Genomic DNA, 16,852 nt, shown 5'->3' with positions numbered 1-16,852 from the left:
TCTCGGCCGGTACATACTGTTCTACCCTATCTCTTGCATTTTCTATACATACACATACATAATAACATTCTGGATATCCCATACTACAGAAGCATGTTCAGTCGTCCAAGAGAACATACCATCTTGTGTTAGTCCTTCAAGTTCAGCACAAATCATCCCGACACACGCCATATCAAATGCCGAGTTGCATCATAAGCGGGCGCATCATCAGAAGCAGCTACCCTCTTCCGCATCGAAGTGTCGACGGAAATAGGCGTCCTCTTGCGCCTGCCTGGATGAGGTCTTAGTTGCTCATCAGCCTCCAAGAAATCACCCTGCAAAGATTTGAAGGGAAACTGTGAGCATCCTAGTGCAAAAAGAATTTCCTAGCTAGAAAGGCATGTGTAGATGAGGTAAACTAGGTGATATGGTTTGGTTGTCTGTTTACCCCGACGAGCATGTGAAAACTAGATTTCTCCTGATAATCCCTTACACGCCTGTATGGAAACTCCTTGCCACAGCCAGAGAATCCACATGTGAAGGGTCTACTTTGCTCATGAACTCTGCCTTAGTATGCTTGCCCAAATTGAATTTCTTAAGTTCAAACTTATTGAGAATGAGAAACAAAGAAGTTTTGCAATTATTGCAGAGAAACAAGTCCACGAAAAAAGTCATACCAAGCTTTGGAACTCTTTCTCTAGCCAATGGACGAGCTAATCTCATCTTACGATATCCAACTACTGAAGCTGGCAAAACATGCACATAGCTCGGTTACACCTGACCTTAAGCCACATAGCTCCATATAAGTCTGGTAGAGGGAATTCATGATGATTCCATTTTTTCCTTACATTCCACAATTTCACTCAAACTCAAACACTGAGGTTGTTTGTGTGTGCAGTTTCAGATTGGTCAATCAAGTCGTATGTCGATCAAGCCACCAACTGCAACACTCTTCCTCATGTCTGCATCTCCATTGTGTAGACCTTTGGTGACTTAGCTGTTATTCAACTACAGCTAAAAATCTGTCTCGCTACGCACGTTCTGGTGGAGAGAAGGTATTGTCCACAGTTAATAACAAACAAGTTCAAGCTTAGAAACCATTATTTCTTTTACCCATACCATTATTTTGTTCCCCACCACCTATCAAAACAAACAAGACCTTTTCGCTTAAACTCCTTCAGATATGTAAAACTGAAGGATGTATGAACGCCACAACAACCATTTCAGTTTTCTATGCTGCAAAGGTGGTCCCTGAGGTGAGCTGCTCCACTTACAGAGTTGTAATGCTTGCAAATAGGCGTACTTTGATAAATGCTGCAAGCCTGCAATGGATATTACGTATGACTATCTCGTATAATTGTTTACTGGTTCCAAAATAGTTGTTGGTTTTTTGCATTACTGAAATAAGTGCCGATGGGTATTTCGATGCTGCTTGATTTGATTTGGTTTCAACAGCACATACTTTTTCCATAAAGTGCAACATCATGCATAAGATTGGTTATTATCTAAAGCAGGCAGGAGGGCCTTATGGTAAGCAAAAGGTTCAGTTGTGCTTTCCAAGAAGTTAGTCTCATAGGCAGTGCATCATCTACTCAACCAAATCCACCAAAAACTTGATACTTTGCAGGAAGCAATTCGATGTTCTCCCAATGTTTCCCTTTCCTTCAAAAAAGAGACAGCATCAATGAAGTAGTTGAAGCTTCAAGTGAGATGTTCTTGCCTGCAGATACAAGCAGGCTTATGTACCTCATACTACAGAAGCATACTCGATCAACCAAAAAACATACCGTCGTTCCAATTCCTTCATCGACCTGACAGAAGCCGTCAAAGATACTCGGTTGCATCATCGTAAGCAGGAGCAGCTACCCTCTTTCACATCAAATTCTCGACGCAGATGGGCTTCCTCATGTACCTACCTGGATGCTCATCGGCCTCTGCAAAATCGCACACCAAGAGAATCCACAGACGAAGGGCCTACTCTGCTCATGAACGGCCTTAATATGCTTATCCAAATTGCATTCCTGAAACTCAGTATTGCGAATGGAAAACAGAGCATTTTTGCAATTTATTACAGAGAGAAACAAATCAATGAAAAAAGCAAACATGTAAGATTGCAAATAACACCTGTAAAGCTTATGTACAGTTAATTACTAAATTCCTGTTAGCAATAAAAATCTGGATGATATCATGCTTCTTCTGCAACTATTCCTATGCAAATGTTGTGGGACTAGTGCTATTTTAATGGAGCTTGAACACTACAGGCAGTAACGACAAATAAAAGCATAAAAACGTTTCTTGCATAACCATGGGCAGAACTAAATGATTGATAAACGAATGATGCATATACTTCTACTACATAATCGCTAAATCCAAACTTGTACATGCTGCATACAAACAGGAATTTGGTCGGATGTTTAGTTTAGCTATGCGACTAAACCGAGCTTTCTTTGTAACCAAAGCTTCAGTAACATACAAGGACGAAGCCTTTTTCAGAGCCTTCTAATCCACCCCAATTCCTTGCAAACTTAGTTGACATATAACTGACGTTCATGCAAGACATAAGAATGGTTCACCTTCAACTTTTTTGGATAGCATAAGGTAAAAAGAAGCTGAGATCTGAAGAAGAGGGGGAGGTGGAAGAAGGATGGGCATGGTGGAGGAACTCGAGGTACTAATCCCTTGATCCTGAACTTTTGCAGCTTGGATTCTTGGAACCCTTGCTGCTGCAGAGCAGTATGGAAAACTGAGGGGGCCAGATCTAGAGAGGTATGCACACCGAAGTTCATGAGAGCAAAAAGTTTTCGTTAAGCAAATATTTTTTTATTTTTTCTTCTCTGTCAACCGACCTGCAGGCTCAAACGAAAGCTGGAACCGGCAAATTCTTGGTCATACCTTTACCTACACCAGGAGGAAAAATATTGAATCTTTGATGAATTAAGCAGAAAGAAATGAAGCTGGAAATACTTTTCTCACCTGCATGCAACAAGCTCCACCAGTGCAACTGACAGCATGAGCACTGAAAATTAGAAGTAAACCAACCCTTTCATACGGACCAGAGCACCAAGACATTTCTAAAAATGCATTATAGAGAGATTACAAATGTCAGGTGGCTACTAGAAAAAGATTGTATGCTTTCCCAGTCGCCATCAGAAGTCTTACCCCTAAAGTTCCAACTTGTCTGTGTTAGACTACTTGGTCTACCTTTCCTCACCCATTGAAGATTAAAAGATACATAGACATTTCACGTTCTTGTGATTTTGACACACCGCAAAATGACCTCAATGCTGCAAGCAGGCAGTTTGGATTTCTTATAGAGTTATACTGGCAGGAGGGTTTAGCCAAGCAAAAACTCAAATGTGCTTCCTCAGGAGTTAGTATCATAAGTAATGTCAACCAACTCAATCGAAAAATTGATACTTTGCAGGGAGCAAATTCATGTCCTTCGTATATTTCCCTTTCCTTGAGAAGAGAGAAAACATCAATGAAGTAGTTGAAGCTTCAAGTGATATGCTCTTCCCATCAACTTTAGACAAATAATATCCGGCCTTGGCGATCTCACCTTTTTCCAACAACAATCTGATGATGTCATTCATGAGACGGGAGCTGGGGACTATACCACTCTTGTCCATTGATGAAAATACATTGTTAGCATCTTCCACTGCTCCATCTTTTAGAAGATTCATAATCATTACTCCATAAGTAGATACATTAGGCACCAACCCACGAGCTGATATTCCAGCAAAAAGTTCCTTGGCTTCTTCTCTTCTCCCAACCCTGTACATTGCATCGATCATGGTATTGACTATTGCAATACTGAACTTCACATTCATTGAACCTAATTTCTGGAACAGGGCAATCGCTTCGTCTGCACAATTATTTCTACAAAGACCTCCTAGTATTACGTTGTATGTGGAAATGCTGACTGTTGTTCCATTTTCAATCATCTCATGGAACATTTCCCTTGCAGAAACAGTTCTCCCAGAACGAAACAACCCATCCATTATGACGCAATATGAAATAGTGTCAGGTTTAATTCTCTTACGCGGCATCTCTCTGAACAGAGTCAAACCATCATCGATCCTTCCATTTCTACAATAGCCATTAACAAGTGTATTGTATGTAATAACATCAGGCTCAACACCAACTGATTCCATGACATCAAGTACTTTTAATGCTTTATCCATCTTCCTGACTAAGCAGTATCCGTCAATCAGTGAATTAAATAAAATGGCGTCAGGCCTCTCACCCATGTCTATAACCAAGTCAAAGATATCATGGGCATCCATAACCCTTCCTTCTTGGCAGAGACTCTTTATTACTGAACTAAAGAACGAAATGTTAGGACGAGGAATACCTTTGTTCATCATTTCAGAAACCAACTGCTTAGCTTTAGCCAAATCACCATCTATGCAAAAACCCTGAATCAGCGCGTGATAAACAACTTTGTTCGGTTGTACTCCCAAGGCAATCATCTGATTGAATTTTTCCATGGCCTCAGTCAGCCTACCCAATCTGGAAAGTCCAGCTATTATGCTGGAATAGGTGACTATATCGGGATTCACTCTGCGTTCCTGCATTTTACTTGATATCAGCATAGCTTCATCTATCATTCCACGTTTAGTATATGCATCAATTAATATGTTGAAAACATGGCAGTCGGCTGCAATACCATTGTTTTCCATTGAATTAAAGACATCAATCATATCAGGAAAGCATCCTTCAGTAGCATACCCATGAAGCAAAATACGGTATGAGACAATATCCGGTTTGTGGCCCTTTGCTGTCATCGAATAAAAAACTTCTGCAGCTTCTTTGCTTCTTCCATGCTTGCAAAGGGAAGTCATTAATGAGTTGCAAGTAACAATATCTGGTATAAGACCTCGGCTTTTCATTTCTCTGAACATTTTAGCAGCCTCTTTCAACCGCCCAGATGTGGAATATCCATTGATCATGCAAGTATATGTCACTATATTAGGTTGAACACCTTTATCGACCATCTGCTGAAGGACTACTTCTGCCTTGTCCATTGCTCTGGCCTTGCACAATGCATCAACGACCGAGTTGTACGTCACCACATCAGGCTCAACCCCTTGATGGATCATTTCATGGAATAGATTGCATGCCTTGCCTGTTTCGCCCTCCTTGAAAAAGCCATGGATGACCGTGTTATATGCCACCACATCAGGGCTAGGTGCAGGAGGAGCGGCGGCAGAGGCGGATGCGCGACATCGCCGGCGGGAACGGCCGTCGAGGTCGCACGCGCTGGAGAGCTATTTGGATTTTGGAGTCGCAAGTGATGAGCGTTTTGCTGGTCTTCCTCTCACACAACTTCTATGCTCCCTTCCCAATCTACAGTAAAAGCTTCTCTGCTTCTTTGAGTTTGCTGAATAAACCTAACAAAAGCGTGTTGCACAATATGGGACCATTTATCCTCCAAACACCCATTTTGGCTGATTTACTCACCTACCAGAAAATCCATGACGCAGAAAATAAACAGATTTGAATCTGGTCGAATCCAAACCAGAGCGCCACGGCTTTCCTAACACGCGACAAAATCAGTGAACCGGGTGTTCGAATGACTCACAAAATTTCGTCTTTTGTTAAGAAAACAAATAGGATGAAAAATGCTTAAAACTTATTTCTGGATTTTCTGAAATTGGTCCAAGACTTTTTTAATTTTCATTTGTGATATATACGGAAGTTCATTCGTTAAATTTTCTGAAGATCAGATTTCCATAAATTTCTAAAATTTCGTTTACTTGTTGAATGCACAAAAAAAAGGCGAAAGGAAGAGGAAAAAACAAGCCAGAAAGTGGAAAAGGTAACACTGGATAGTGGTCATGTTACAACACAATAACGGATGACTACGAGAAAAAATAATGAGGTGACTGATAGGCGCCGGCACCGCAGCCATAGATACAATTGTTTAAGGCCATCAGGTCTGGCTCCTTTCTTCCCGAAAACAGAGGGCAGCGGAAAAAAAGGAGCAGCGGCGCCGCTGCCTTGGACGAGCGAGTGCGACCAACCTCGAAGCACCGTCGGTCGCCGCCCTCGCCGCTGTCGCCGACGGTCACCGCCTCGCCGTCGGTCGCCAGCTCCATGCATGTAACATCGTGCACCCGTGGTTGTAGCTCCGATGATGACGATTGCAGCTCCGATGGCGAGGGCCACAGCTCGCCGGCGTGCTCGTCGCCGCTCACGCCTTATGCCACAGCTCATCGGTTACATATCACCGTCCTAACGTATCGGTCACCTGTTCCAGCAAAAACGAGCGCATGTCCCAGCAAAATCAAGCAACGGTTCCAACAAAAATCATCTTCGCTGCTGAGCCGTGATGCCGGTTGCAGCTTGCACTGCCGCGGGTTGTAGCAATTCGAGCCGCTGGTTGTAGCATGGCTGACACCAATTGTAGAAACAATTTCCCGATGCTGGCTTATGCAAGGGTATGCAATGTACTCCCTCCGTTTCAAAATAGATGACTCAACTTTGTATTAACTTTAGTATAAAGTTGAGTCATCTATTTTGAAACGGAAGGAGTAGCAAAAGAAAATTTAGCTTGATCCAACAAAAACAGAACACGGTGGAACCAAAAAATGAGCCTCGGTTCCAGCCAACAAGGATGATGGTAGCAAAAAAAATTGGCTGAATCCAGCAAAAATAGAACACGGTGATAGCAAATTAGCAAAAGATGAGCCCCGGTTTCTAGCAAACAAAGGATGATGGTAGTAAAACACTTGAACGGATCCAGCAAAAACAGAACACCATGGAAGCAAAAAATGAGCCCCCGTTCCGGCAAACAAGGATGATGGTAGCAAAAAATTGGCTGAATCCAGCAAAAATAGAACTAGGTGGTAGCAAATTAGTAAAAGATGAGCCCCGGTTCCAGCAAACAAAGAATGGTGGTAGCAAAAAACTTGAATGAATCCAGCAAAAATAAAACACCGTGGAAGTAAATTTTGGAGCTCTATCCAGCAAAACCAATGGTTCCGGCAAAAAAATCACTGTCTCCATTGCCGGCCACCGGGCGCAGTCACCATGGTTGGCAGGCTACCGGGCGCAGGTCCCAGCACGACGGATGACTGGTTCCAGCACGGCTCATCGCCGGTTCCGGCACACAGCGCGGTTGTGCAGTAAGAGCCCGACGTCGATAAAAAAAGCATCGGCGTCGGCCGGGGTCGAGCATGCGACGATGCCCCCCCGTACAGCTCCGCCAAACCTCCCAAGCATGACGCCCTCACATCTGGCTTGCTTCTCAGCTAGCGGCCATTGCTGATTTGGGATAGGATTAAAGCTGGAGTGTTGTTCGGCTCGACGGCGGCGAGAAGCTAGGCGCTGGGATACGGTAGCAGAGAAAGAGATGGGAGAAAATGAGCGCTGGGATACCCCTCCTCCCACCTCCTCCTCCCTTGCCGCCGCCAGAGGGCGGGGCTGGGCGAAGCTCGGTCGCCGGCAGCGGCGGTAGGGCCCCGCTTGTCTCTTCGTGCGGGGTGGCCGGCGCGGGCCGACGGCCCCGGACCTGGTGGTGGCGCTTCCGTGGGGCTCCACCGTGCAGCGTCGCATCGGCGCTGGTGGTGGCGCGCGGGTGCGGTGGCGGCGTGATGGGCCACGCCCTGGTGGTGCACGGCCGGTCTGGTGAAGGCGGGCTGCCAGATCCAGACGTGGTGGGTGTGGGCTGCAGGCGGCGTGGGCTGCGGGCGGTCGTCTTCGCGGTGGTGGTCTACTGGCGGTGGCGGCGGCGCAGCGATGTGGGTCTCGCCCTTCCTCTCCTCTGGTTTTGGTCGGGGGTTGAAGGCGGGCTGGGGCTGGCGGTGGTGGATGTGTGCCAGCCGGATCTGACGCTTTTTTCCGGCGGGCGGCGCGGGTTGGGGCAGTGGCCCGGCGTGGCAGCTGCTCCGACTGTGGGCGGCGGCGGCGAGGTGGCTTGGCCCTCTGGGCGTGGCCACTTCCTTTCGCTGGGCCGGCATCACGACAGTTCGGCGGGCTGGCTACGGCGGCGGCTGGTTTTCCAGTGTCGGCTCGTTTGTAGGCAGCCCGTTTTGACCTTCGGTCCCTTTCCTCGTCGTCGGGTCACTACCGTAGTCAAAGGTTCGGCCCTCCCCCAGCTACGGTCCATCGCTCGTCTCGCGCTCGGCAGCAGGACCAAGCTCGTCTCGAGCCCGACAGCAGGATCGACCTCGTCTCGCGCCCGGCAGCAGGACCGACCTCATCTCGCGCCCGGCAGCAAGACGAGTCGATGGAGGCGTTGGGGGCACCCCAGGGGTGCGAAAGGCGGGTCCTTTCCGCCCACATCTTTTGTTGGGGTAGAGGTGAGTCTCGAGTGAGGTGGTGTCCAGGTCTTGGATATCGGGACGATGGCCCTGGTTGTGGTTCCGCGGTGCTCATGGGCAGAGCCCGTGGCTAGGTGCTGCCCGATGGCCATGGTCGTGTGGGCGGCGTTGTCGCAGGAGTGTGGCGTTCGATAGCGGTGAGTGTTGGCCGGGGTGAAAACCTGTTCTATCTTCGGACGGACCGGCGGCAGCGAAGCTAGTTCCCTTCTTGAAGGCGTCGTCACGGCTTTCATTGCCCGTCATGTTGCTCCAGGGGAAACTCTGATCCTCGGGTCAGGCGGTGGCGGCGCTTCGGTGTCGTATCCTTCCTGAAGCGCCGCCTTGGAGCCCACAGTTCGTCGTATGTGGCTTCATCTCTTCACGGTTGTTCACGGTTGAGGACCCCGGTTGCTCTTGTAGCGCTAGGGGGGTTGTTGCTGTGCTCGGCGCTTATGTATCCTGCCTTGGGTGTGTGCGTGTGTAGTGTTGGCAGGTGTTTGTACCGGGTTGTTAATCATTGCTTTATATATAAAGCGGGGCGAAAGCCTTTTTCGGTACACCAAATAACAGCAAAGAAACATTTCTTGCATAACCATGGGCAGAACTAAATGAATGATGCACTGGACTAGACATAAAACTATGCTAAAAAATGGCTAAATCTTAATTTTTACATGCTGAATACAAACAGGAATTTGGCTGAATGCTTAGCTAGCTCTGCGACTGAATCTAGCTTTCTATGTAACCAAAGTTTCAGTAACATACGAGAATGAAGACCTTTTCAGAGCCTTTCCAATCCACCCCAATTCCTCGCAAACTCAGTTGACATCTAAGTTATGTTGTTCATCGAAAAGATTGAGGAAGAACGTAAGAATGGTTTGCCTTCAACTATTTTCAGATAGCGCACATGTCAGGGTAGCAGAGACCAAGATATGAACGGAGAAGGTAAAGGCTGCAAGTTGGATTGTTGGAACCCTTACTGTCGCAGAGCAGTACACAAATTCAGGGGACCGGAACTGCAGCAGTACACAAAATTCAGTGTACAAGAGCAAGAAACTTTCGTCAAGCAAATGCTTTGTTTCCTTCTCCTCTGTCACCCGATCTGCAGACTAAAGTGAAAGTTCAGTCACACCAGTAAATTCATGGCCATACCATTACCTACATTATGAGGAAAAACAGTTGAATCCTAAATGAGGTAAAGAAGAAAGAAATCATACTGGAAATACTTTTCTCACCTTTATGCAACAAGCTCCACCAGTACAACTGACAGCAGCATAGAGTATAGGAGATTTCAGCATGAGCACTGAGAATTAAAAGTAAATCCACCATTGCATACGTAGCAGACCACTGAGAGTGACATTGCTAAAAATACATGCAAATAAAGGAATGGCACTGTTTTACATAGATTGCAAAATCACAGATGGCTCAACAATCATTGCCGTTTTCCACAGCGGGAAGCAGCATAGCCATCCATGTTAGAAAGGTGGCCCCTCAGGTGATGCAGATGCCTTGATTTCAATGGGTATGAGCTGCTCCACTTACAGAGCAGTAATTCAAGCATAGAGGTGTACTTTGATAAATGCTGCAATCCTAGGAGGATTGTAACCCAAACGCCCGCCTTTTCAATGAAATGAAACGCAAAGGTATTTTGCGTTTTCTCGAGAAAAAAATCCATGTAACTATCTCATATTATTGTTTGCTGGTTTCAAAACAGTTGCTGGTTTTCAGCATGTCTGAAATAAGCGTCGCTAGGTATTTCGAAGTGACTCAATCTTTTCTGTAGAGACAGTGCAGCGTCATGCATAAGATTGGATATCTTAAGCAGGCAGGAGGGCTTTACGCAAGCAAATTCAATTGTGCTTTCCGAGGAGTTAATCTCATATGCAACATACCAGCTAGACAACTAATCCGTCGAAAATTTGATACTTTGCAGGGAGCAATTTCATATCCTCCTGATATTTGCTTTTCCTTGAAAAGAGAGAAAACATCAATGAAGTAGTTGAAGCTTCAAGTGATATGCTCTTTCCATCAACTTTAGACAGATAATATCCGGCCTTGGCAATCTCACCTTTTTCCAACAACATTCTGATGATATCATTCATGAGACGGGAGCTGGGGACTATACCACTCCTGTCCATAAACGAAAACATATTGTCAGCTTCTTCCACTGATCCTTCTTCCAGAAGATTTTTTATCATTACTCCATAAGTACATTCATTAGGCACCAACCCACTGGCTGATATTGTACCGAACAACTCCTTAGCTTCTTCTTTTCTTTGAACCTTGTACATTGCATTAATCATGGTATTGAGTATTGTAATACTGAACTTTACATTCATTGCTCCTAATTTCTGGAACAGGACAATCGCTTCGTCTGCACAATTATTTCTACAAAGACCTCCAAGTATTATACTGTACGTGGAAATGGTCACTGTTGTTCCACTTTCAATCATCTGATGGAACATTTTCATTGCAGCAACAGTTCTCCCAGAATGAAACAACCCATCCAGTATGATGCCATATGTCACAGTTGTAGGTTTAACTCCCTTGCACATCATTTCTCTAAACAGAGTCAAACCATCATCGATCCTTCCATTTCTACAATAGCCATTAACAAGTGTACTGTAAGTAACAATATCAGGCTCAACACCAACTGATTCCATGGCATTAAGCATTCCGAATGCTTTATCCATCTTCCCGACTAAGCAATATCCATCAATCAGTGAATTAAATGAAGTGTCATCAGGCCTATCACCTATGTCTATAACCAAGTCAAAGATATCATGTGCATCCATAACCCTGCCTTCCTTGCACATACTGTTTATTACTGAATTGAAGAACACAATGTTAGGATGAGGAATACCTTTGTTTATCATTTGAGAAACCAACTCCTTAGCTTTAACCAAACCACCATGCATACAAAAGCCCTGAATTAGGGACTGATAAATAGCTCTATCCGGCTGTACTCCCAAGGCAACCATCTGATTAAATTTTTCCATAGCATCGGTCAACCTACCCATTCTAGAAAGTGCTGATATTACAGTTGAATATGTGACAACATTTGGACTCACACCTTGTTGCTGCATTTCCGTAAATATGTGCATTGCATCATCCATCATTCCGCGTTTAGCATAGGTATCAATTAATATGGTGAAAACATGGCAGTCGGCTGCAATACCATTGCTTTTCATTGAATTAAAGAGATCAATCATATCAGTAAAGCATCCTTCTCTGGCATGCCCATGAAGCAAAGTACAATACGAGATGATATCAGGTTTTTGGCCCTTGGCTGTCATGGAATCAAAAAATTCTGCAGCTTCTTTGCTACTTCGGTGCTTGCAAAGGGAGGCCAGGAACGAGTTGCAAGTAACAACATTTGGTGTAAGACCCCGGCTTTTCATTTCTCTGAACATTTTAGCAGCCTCTTTCAACCGCCCAGATGTGGCATATCCATTGATCATGCAATTATATGTCACTGTATCGGGTTGAGCACCTTTAGCAACCATCTGACGAAGGACTAGCTCTGCCTTGTCCACTTCTCTGACCTTGCACAACGCATCAATAATCGAGTTATATGTCACCACACTGGGCACAATCCCTTGCTGCATCATTTCATGGAATAGACTGCATGCCTTCCCTGTTTCACCCTCCTTAAAAAAGCCATGGATGACCGTGCTATACGCCACCACATCAGGGAAGCAGCCACCTCCTTTTCCCGCCACCATCTGGAGCAGGTCGAGCGCCCGCTGACTCATGCTATTGTCGCATAAGCCCTTCAGAACAGTGTTGTACGAAACGGCATTAGGCACACAGCCGAGCTCGGACATCCTGTGGAGGAGCACGTTCACAGCCTCATCCGTCCGTTTCGCGTAGCAGAGGCACTTGAGGAAGGTGTTGGCGCCGGTCTGGTCTGTCTTCAGGCCCTTCCTGAGGAAGCAGCCAAATAAGGCAAGCCCTAGGTCCGGACGACGCGCACGGCAGCAGCAGTCCATGAGGATGTTGTAGGTGCAAACTGTGAGCGCCGCCACCTGCGCGCCGGCTTCCTCTCTGCACACACGGTTGAAGAGAGCCACTGCAAGGGCGGGGCCATCTCTGATGCAGGCACCGGAGGCGGGCGCGCGGGCGAGGCGGCAAGGAAGCCGTTCAGGGAGCGCTCCGGGACCGGGGTGGCCTGACCGAGCAATTCGTCGAACAGTTTGTGAGCGTCTTCCAGGCTGAGCGTCCCGGCGCGAACACGCTCCGTGGCCGCGGCAAAGGCGTCTCGGGGAGACCAGGAGCGTGAGGGCGACGACGTGGAGGTGGAGGTGGAGCAGCGGCGGAGGAGCCGGAGGCGGGGTATCAGTGTGGTGGGGGAGGAGCTGCCGCGGGGGAGGCGGAGACGGAGGCGAGACATCGGCGCGGTGGAATAGCGGCGGAGGCGGATGCGGAGGCGGGAAAACGGCGAGGTAAAGGAGTGGCGCAGGCCGGACTTCAGCCGGAGTAGGAGCGCGCGGCGAAGGCGGATGCGGCGGGACATCAGCGTCGGGGACGGCCGTCGTGTTCGTTCGTGCGCGGCGGAGTGTTTGGAGTGAATCTTTTGAGTGGGTCCCGTCTTCCCGTCACTCAATCAAGCATTTGCCTTCGATTGTCTGTGGTTGATCCAACGTCTCCAATCAACTAGTGTTAAGTGGTCTTTCCTCAATGAGATTGTGCTTAGATTGGGATTTCAATAAAACTGGGTAAACTTGATTATGCAATGTGTAACCTCAGTGAAGTACCGGGTCCGGTTTAATACAGAAGAAACTGAGAGTTTTAAACCCACTAAAGGATTAAGGCATAGAGATCCTCTATCTCTATATTTATTCTTGTTATGCACAGAGGGACTGACCGCTCTATTAGAAAACGCAGAGGAGAATGGGAACATCTCAGGAATAAAGGTTAGCAGGGATGCACCATCGATTTCAAACCTTCTCTTTGCCGATGATTCGCTGATCCTTATGAAAGCAAATGTTATGAACGCGGAGGCGTTGAAATCGGTTTTAAACTCCCATTGTGCGGCCTCGGGGCAGATGGTGAGTGTTGAGAAGTCTAGTATATTCTTCAGTCCCAATACCAAGGTAGAAGATAAAGGGCAAATCTGTTCAATTTTGAATATTATGACCGAAGCACTTAACGATAAGTATTTGGGTTTGCCCGCAAATGTGGGTATGGACAAAAGTGACTGTTTCCAATTCCTTATTGATAGAATTATTATGAAAATCAGTGGATGGAAAGAAAAACTGCTATCTGCGGGTGGAAAGAAAATTTTGCTCAAATCTATTGTACAAGCTATCCCAGCTTATGCCATGTCCGTCTTTAAAATTCCTAAAAAGAACTTGCAAGGGAATCATCGACGCGATGTCGCAATTTTGGTGGGGTGACGAGGACAACCAGAAGAGAATGCATTGGATGGCGTGGTGGAAGATGTGCGTCCCAAAAGACCAAGGAGGTATGGGGTTCCGAGATATCCACTGCTTTAATCTGGCATTGTTAGCCAAACAAGCATGGCGTCTACTTGATAATCCTGAGTCTTTATGTGCTACTATCTTGAGAGTTAAATATTTTCCGGACGACGATTTAATGAGTGCAAATCTAAAAAAGGGCTTCTCCTTTACTTGGCAAAGTATCATGGCAGGAGTGAACTGTCTGAAAAACGGTTATATTTGGCGAGTTGGAAACGGACATAATATTGATATTTGGAGAGATGCATGGATTCCGAACTGTGTGAATAGGAAAATTATTACTCATAAAAGGGGACAACTACTATCAAAGGTCTGTGATCTTATTGACCCAGTCACGAATTCTTGGGATGAAGATTTGGTGAGATAAACATTCTGGCCAATTGATGCTCAAAGGATATTAGCAATTCCACTTCCCATGCGTAATATGCTTGAATTTATTGCTTGGAGCCCTACAAAAAATGGTAAGTTCACTGTTCGATCGGCTTATTTGAAAGAATGGAACCAACAACATGCGAAAAAATTAGAACATGCAAATGGAATGGGTAGAACCAATGTCAACCCTATATAGGGTAAGATTTCGAAACTATCCTGCCCGGCAAAAATTAAAATTTTCATATGGCGTACACTGCATGGTACCCTCCCATGCCGAGTTACACTTGCCAACAGACATATAAAAGTTTCACCCATTTGCCCTTCATGCTTGAATGGACCGGAGGATACAAAACATGTCTTGTTTCGGTGTCAGAAGGCGAAAGAAGTTTGGGAAAAATTAGGCCTACAAGAGTGAAGGAAATATGCCCTAGAGGCAATAATAAAGTTATTATTTATTTCCTTATATCATGATAAATGTTTATTATTCATGCTAGAATTGTATTAACCGGAAACATAATACATGTGTGAATATATAGACAAACAGAGTGTCACTAGTATGCCTCTACTTGACTAGCTTGTTAATCAAAGATGGTTATGTTTCCTAACCATAGACAAAAGAGTTGTTATTTGATTAACGGGATCACATCATTAGTTGAATGATCTGATTGACATGACTCATTCCGTTAGCTTAGCACCCGATCGTTTAGTATGTTGCTATTGCTTTCTTCATGACTTATACATGTTCCTATGACTATGAGATTATGCAACTCCCGTTTACCGGAGGAACACTTTGTGTGCTACCAAACGTCACAACGTAACTGGGTGATTATAAATGTGCTCTACGGGTGTCTCCAAAGGTACTTGTTGGGTTGGCATATTTCGAGATTAGGATTTGTCACTCCGAATGTCGGAGAGGTATCTCTGGGCCCTCTCGGTAATGCACATCACATAAGCCTTGCAAGAAATGCAACTAATGAGTTAGTTGCGAGATGATGTATTACGGAACGAGTAAAGAGACTTGTCGGTAACGAGATTGAACTAGGTATTGGATACCGACGATCGAATCTCGGGCAAGTAACATACCGATGACAAAGGAAACAACGTATGTTGTTATGCGGTCTGACCGATAAAAATCTTCGTAGAATATGTAGGAACCAATATGAGCATCCAGGTTCCGCTATTGGTTATTGACCGGAGACGTGTCTCGGTCATGTCTACATTGTTCTCGAACCGTAGGGTCCGCACGCTTAAGGTTTCGATGACAGTTATATTATGAGTTTATGAGTTTTGATGTACCGAAGGAGTTCAGAGTCCCGGATGAGATCGGGGACATGACGAGGAGTCTCAAAATGGTCGAGACGTAAAGATCGATATATTGGACGACTATATTCGGACATCGGAAAGGTTCCGAGTGGTTCGAGTATTTTTCGAAGTACCGGGGAGTTACGGGAATACGGAGGAGAAGTATTGGGCCTTATTGGGCCATACGGGAAAGAGAGAGGGGGTGCCTAGGGCAGGCCGCGCGCCCCCCCAAGGCCGCGCGCCCCCCCAAGGCCTAGTCCGAATTGGACTAGGGGGAGGGGCTGCGCCCCCTCCTTCCTTCCCTTCTCTTTTCCCCTTCCTTGACTCCTACTCCTACACATGGAAGGACTCCTAGTTGGACTAGAAAAAGGGGAATCCTACTCCCGGTGGGAGTAGGACTCCCTAGGGCGCGCCATAGAGAGGGCCGGCCCTCCCCTCCTCCACTCCTTTATATACGGGGGCAGGGGGCACCCCATGGACACAGAAGTTGATCTTCGTGATCGTTCCTTAGCCGTGTGCGGTGCCCCCCTCCACGATATTACACCTCGGTCATATTGTAGCGGTGCTTAGGCGAAGCCCTGCGACGGTTGAACATCAAGATCGTCACCACACCGTCGTGCTGATGGAACTCCTCCCCGAAGCTTTGCTGGATCGGAGCTCGGGGTGCGTCATCGAGCTGTACGTATGTCAAGAACTCGGAGGTGCCGGAGTAACGGTGCTTGGATCGGCCGGATCGTGAAGACGTACGACTACATCAACCGCGTTGTCATAACGCTTCCGCTTAACGGTCTACGAGGGTACGTAGACAACACTCTCCCCTCTCGTTGCTATGCCATCACCATGATCTTGTGTGTGCGTAGGAAATTTTTTGAAATTACTAGTTCCGCTATTGGTTATTGACCGGAGACGTGTCTCGGTCATGTCTACATTGTTCTCGAACCGTAGGGTCCGCACGCTTAAGGTTTCGATGACAGTTATATTATGAGTTTATGAGTTTTGATGTACCGAAGGAGTTCAGAGTCCCGGATGAGATCGGGGACATGATGAGGAGTCTCAAAATGGTCGAGACGTAAAGATCGATATATTGGACGACTATATTCGGACATCGGAAAGGTTCCGAGTGGTTCGGGTATTTTTCGAAGTACCGGGGAGTTACGGGAATACGGAGGAGAAGTATTGGGCCTTATTGGGCCATACGGGAAAGAGAGAGGGGGTGCCTAGGGCAGGCTGCGCGCCCCCCCAAGGCCTAGTCCGAATTGGACTAGGGGGAGGGGCTGCGCCCCCTCCTTCCTTCCCTTCTCTTTTCCCCTTCCTTGACTCCTACTCCTACTACATGGAAGGACTCCTAGTTGGACTAGGAAAAGGGGAATCCTACTCCCGGTGGGAGTAGGACTCCCTAGGGCGCGCCATAGAGAG

At 46.4% G+C, this 16,852-nt stretch overlaps 1 pseudogene; it reads right to left on the bottom strand.

Annotated features, from left to right (window-relative positions):
* Positions 1–8,890: 8,890 nt before the first annotated feature.
* On the bottom strand, positions 8,891–12,840 carry LOC119319810 (annotated as a pseudogene).
* Positions 12,841–16,852: the final 4,012 nt, after the last annotated feature.

Source organism: Triticum dicoccoides, chromosome 1B, assembly GCF_002162155.2.
Source record: "Triticum dicoccoides isolate Atlit2015 ecotype Zavitan chromosome 1B, WEW_v2.0, whole genome shotgun sequence".
Lineage (NCBI taxonomy): Eukaryota > Viridiplantae > Streptophyta > Magnoliopsida > Poales > Poaceae > Triticum > Triticum dicoccoides.
The sequence above is the reverse complement of the archived record's forward strand: the minus strand, read 5'-3'. Positions and strand labels throughout refer to the sequence as shown.